At 43.9% G+C, this 5,163-nt stretch overlaps 1 non-coding gene across 1 annotated transcript; it reads right to left on the bottom strand.

Moving 5' to 3' along the window:
- Positions 1-3,376: 3,376 nt before the first annotated feature.
- On the bottom strand, positions 3,377-3,449 carry Trnaa-ugc (transfer RNA alanine (anticodon UGC)). The gene has a single exon. It is a non-coding gene; the product is annotated as a tRNA-Ala (tRNA).
- Between the last annotated feature and the right edge of the window lie 1,714 nt (positions 3,450-5,163).

The following is a 5,163-nucleotide window of genomic DNA, read 5'->3' as shown; positions in this document are numbered from 1 at the left end:
TAGATAGATTAATATACATTCATAACATACGTAAAGCTGTATGTGGCAGCAAGAAACCGAAAGATAGTTGTTGCACGAGTTGGCGGGAAGTCCTTTGTGGTAGTTTTCTTAATACAACCTCAGAACTCTTCTCTCCTTTACTCCTGCGCAACTAAAGTCAGAGGAGCATTCCAGGACCGGGTTGCTGCTTGAGGTGCAGGGTCACGGTCACCCACCATTACCATCACCATCAACATATCGCCACACACAGCCAGGCACCACACTCTTTCTCTTTAGCCTTTTTTTCCCTTCTCCAGAGCCAATTATTCGTCGTGGAGCATTCCAGGCAAGAAAGAAAACTTCCAGCCTAATGCGTGCCCGGTGATACATTCATGCGATCATTAGGGCGAGAGATGTGAAGGGCAAAAACTCTCGTCTCGCCAAGTGCCGCATTAAAGAGGTTAAAGTTTTCGTCGAGGCGCGTTCTCGGAGCAGACGTCATCGCTCATGCCGCCTCCTCCTGATCCCCCGATAAGTTCAGAGAGAAGAAGTAATAAAAAGAGTTAGTGGTGGGAAAGGAAATGAAAGAGAAAGGAGAAGTAGGAGGAAAAGAAAAAGAAAGAGGAGGTGTAGGAGGAGGAGGAGGAGTAGGAGGAGGAGAAGAAGGAGAAGGAAGAGGAGGAGGAGCAGGAGGCGAAGATGAAAAACAAAAACAAAAAGAAAAACAAGAACAAGAGGAAATAGACGAAGACGAAGAAAAAATAAAATAAAGACAAATAAAAGAAAATAGAAGACGAGAAGATGAAAGGAAAACCGAAGAGTAGGCAAGAAAAAGAAAAAGAAAAAAGAAAAAAAGTAAAAAGAAAAAAAAACGGTGTGTGGAGCCGCCTATACCAGCCTGATCGCTCGCCTGCCCGCCCACTCGCCCGCCAGCATTACCAAGAGTAGAACTAACCTCCTTATTATCCAAAGGCTATGGTTCACTTTACTTACGGCCGACAACAGCGATGGGTTGTGATGGAGGAGATACAGGGACGAGCATGCGAAGGCTGTGCCCCGCCCTCGCCCTCCGCTATTGGACAAGACAAGGCGGAGGGGGAAGAAAAAGGAGAGGGGGAGCTTGGGTGTGTCAGAGATATGTGCTGCGATGATTGTGTCGGCTGGTGTTGTTGTGTTGAGTATCAACCTTTTTCTCGTCTACCTTTGTGATAGGCGAGCTGTGTCGGTTTTTATGTATAGTAGTAGTAGTAGTAGTAGTAGTAGTAGTAGAAGTAGTAGCAGTAGTAGTAGCAGTAGTGGTAGTAGTAGTGGTAGTTGTAATAGTAGTTGTAATAGTAGTAGTAGTAATAGTAGTAGTAGTAGTAGTAGTAGCAGCAGTAATAGTAGTGTTAGCAGTAACAGTGGTGGTAAAAGTAATAGTAGCCGTAGTAATAGCAGCAGCAGGCGGTAGGCGGTGGCTGAGTGGTTAGCGTGCTGGGCTCACATTCACCACGCCATGGACAACGTCGGTTCGAATCCCCACGCTACCAGCTGGGATTTTTCAGTCACCGCCGAGTGGCCTAAGACTACCCGCATGCTGTCCAGAAGACCACCCATCAACCCGGACTCTAGAAGAAACCGTCCAGTGAATCAAGAATGAATTCCGGGGGGCAGCATGAGCCAAGCATAACTGGCGCCACTATAAAAAGTTCCTGGGCCACGACGGGCTTGGAAAGCCTACCGACGCTAAAGGCGGGGATGTAGAAAAAAAAATAATAAATAAATAAAAAACAGTAGTAGTAGTAGTAAAAGTAGGAATAGCATTGGAAATAGCAGAAACAGGAGGAACAGCAGAAGCAGCAAAAACATTAGCACCACCACCAAAAGCAGTCGTAGTAATAGTAGTATATATATATATATATATATATATATATATATATATATATATATATATATATATATATATATATATATATATATATATATATTCATAATACGACTGCATGGTGTTATGAATGGCTTGGGATTTGAGGGAAAGACAACAACTCTGTAAACCTTCCATTTCACTTGGCAACGTGACTCATGCGATGTTGCCGCCTGAGGGATCCGCACCATTCACCCTTCCGCCACCATGGAAGACTCAAGTAGGTCTCACTCTCGCGTCCTACACAGCCAAGCAAAAGTGATTATATATTGTGTAAATAAGAGAGAGAACAAGCCCCTCTGATGAGAGTGATGGCGTGATGCGGCAGTAGCGCGGTCTCCCTGGGCAAAGCCACAGGGCTCAAGTTAGAGTCGACAGACTATAGTAATAAAAAATGATAATAATGATAATAATAAGAAGAAAAACTAATAATAATAACAATAATAATAATAGTAGTAGCAGTAGTAGTAGTAGTAGTAGTAGTAGTTACTGCTTCCAGGAGAGAGACCCCTCTGTGTGTGTGGAATGGAGGCATACATTCCACATACTTTCTCACTCCTCATGCTAAAAAGCCTTGTATTAATCACGCTTGTTCTCGTGCTATCAAAGATAGACAGGCAGCTCACAAAAGGTACCAGAGCCTTTGCACTCCTGCCAACCATGATCTTTACATTTCTGGCCGGAATCATACCAAATATATTCTTCGACTTACCTAAAGCTCTTTCATCCATAGTAAATGTCAAAACCTTATTTTTTTCTAATTCTTCCAGAGATTTCTGGCACCTGGTCAAAAATACCTCCTCCAATTTCACTTCTTAATTTTTCCCTCCCCTCCTTAACCCTGAAGGCAGCACCGCCGTCTCATCTATCTCTAAGGCTGAACTCCGCTCAAACCTTCTGTAAAAACTCCACTCTGGACGATTCTGGGCATATACCTCCTACGCATCCCCCCTCTGACTCCTTTATGCCTGTTATTAAGATTCTTAAAGAATGATGTTTTCTGTGCCCTCTCTGGCCTCAATCCTCAGAAGGTTTATGGACCTGATGGAGTGCCTCCTATTGTGCTTCTGTACTGACGCCCTTCCTGGTCAAACTCTTTCGCTTCTGCCTGTCAACATCTACTTTTCCTTCCTGCTGGAAATACGCCTTCATACAGCCTGTGCATAAGAAAGGTGACCGTTCCAATCCCTCAAACTACCGTCCTATAGCTTTACTTTCCTGCCTATTTAAACCTTTTGAAGATGCTGGTTAACTCATGCATAAGGGGTTTGGACAGTACAGGGATGAGCTTGAACAGAAAGTCGTGTGAGGCGAGTCCGCAGGAGGGGGGGAGGCATGCAGTTAGCAATTTCAGAAGAGCAGTCAGCGTGAAAATATCGATAGAAGATAGAAAGAGAGGCAACATCGCGACGGAATTTAAGAGGTAGAAGACTATCAGTAAGAGGAGGAGAGCTGATGAGACGAATACAAGACAGCTCCTGTAAAATAGGTACCTGGAGATGCGGGGTATCGATCCCCGTACCTCTCACATGCAAAGCGAGCGCTCTACCATCTGAGCTACATCCCCTTGGTGGAGGTGTCGGGGATCGAACCCGAACACTCTACCACTGAGTTACACCCCCCTTAGTAGTAGTAGTAGTAGTAGTAGTAGTGGTAGTAGAAGTAATTGCAGGCTCAATAGTATAAGTGGGACAAGTAATATTTTCGTTCATTGTAAGGGTGGTGGTGGTGGTGGTAGACTGATGTTGATGTAGCATTGTGGCAGTGAGGCGGCATAAATAAGAACGAACAGGAGCCCCGGAGTGGATGGGTGAGCAGGGCAGGAAGGAGGCTTCAGCAGGGGCATGTGACCTGGAGGACGAAGGGGGGTGGAAATATAGCTCAGGATGAGGAGGCACAGGAGGGTTCTGGAGGCCAAAGTAGGGGAGCGAGGAAAAGGAAGACGGCTGCGGTCTTTCGGCACATTTTCCCTAAACCTGGTACTCTGATTCACCGGATTCCTTTTAAGATAGCGTGGCTGCCGAGGAGAGTGCTTTTCGATGCTATATTTCCAGTATTTACTTTCTTGGCCGTATTTTCAAATTTATTCTCCATATTTCTGTTGTTTTTTGTTGATCTTAGAGTTTTTCCGTAAGTATTTGATATATATAATCAAAGATTTGTTTGTTCATATATTCCACCAATTGGAGCTATAAGATATGGGAGGAGTATCTATCCGCTCGCTTACTCCTAAAAACAAATTTTATGCAATGGTTCGTCGACATCAGAGAGGCAGTAAACAACGTGGGACACGCCATCCGTCCAGGGAAGGGCGAAAGTGGGAGTGTGTTAGATGAGACACAAACCATCATAATAATTGAATGTGTTATCCGGGAATTCGTGTACGGGATTAGAAGTTAACTATTGGGTGTTATATCGATAGGAAAAGCTTAACAAGACTTTGAAGAAAGCACACACAGAAAGTATAAAACATTAAAAAAATGCAAAATAAAAACATTTTTAGTTAATCGTTCATACTTAGTTTCGGAAAAAATGTATCCATCCCCACTCAAAAAGACGGTAAACTATACTCGGTTCGTCACTGAATACGTTTGAAGTAAACCTTGATTTCGACTGGAAATAGTTTTCTTATTAAATTGAGGAGAAAAGAGCGTATATTACAGTTAAGTGTAAGCACTAAATCAAAATGAACAATTTGATTGACTCGGTGAGATTCAGTAATGAACAAGCCTGGTACAGACCACAAGGAATGGATGATACATAAAAAACGTGACATAATATAATAAATTGGGAAGGTGATGGCTGAGTGGTTAGCGTGCGGGCGCGGCGTCCTGGAGGACCCCGGTTAGAGTTCAGCTGATGCTCTAAGCTGACAATTTTCAAGCATCGCCGATGGCCTAAGATTACCGACATGCTATCCTGAAGACCACTTATCAACCTTGACTCTAAGTGGCGTATTACTAGACATTTCGGCGCCCAAGTTCACATATTTATCTTAGCCGTTTCGGTGAAACTTTCTCTGTTGCGCTAGACATATCGAAAGCCTTCGATAGAGTCTGGCACAAGTCTTTGCTTTCTAAACTGCCCTCTTTCGGATTTTATCCCTCTCTCTGTTCCTTTATCTCCAGTTTCCTTTCCGGCCGTTCTATCTCTGCTATGGTAGACGGTCACTTCTCTTCCCCTAAACCTATCAACAGTGGCGTTCCACAGGACTCTGTCCTATCACCCACTCTCTTCCTGTTATTCATCAATGATCTTCTTTCCATAACAAACTGTCCTGT

The sequence above is a fragment of the Eriocheir sinensis genome, unplaced genomic scaffold, assembly GCF_024679095.1.
Source record: "Eriocheir sinensis breed Jianghai 21 unplaced genomic scaffold, ASM2467909v1 Scaffold1229, whole genome shotgun sequence".
Taxonomy (NCBI): Eukaryota; Metazoa; Arthropoda; class Malacostraca; order Decapoda; family Varunidae; genus Eriocheir; species Eriocheir sinensis.
Note: the sequence above shows the minus strand (reverse complement) of the source record. Positions and strands in the feature narration are given on the sequence as shown.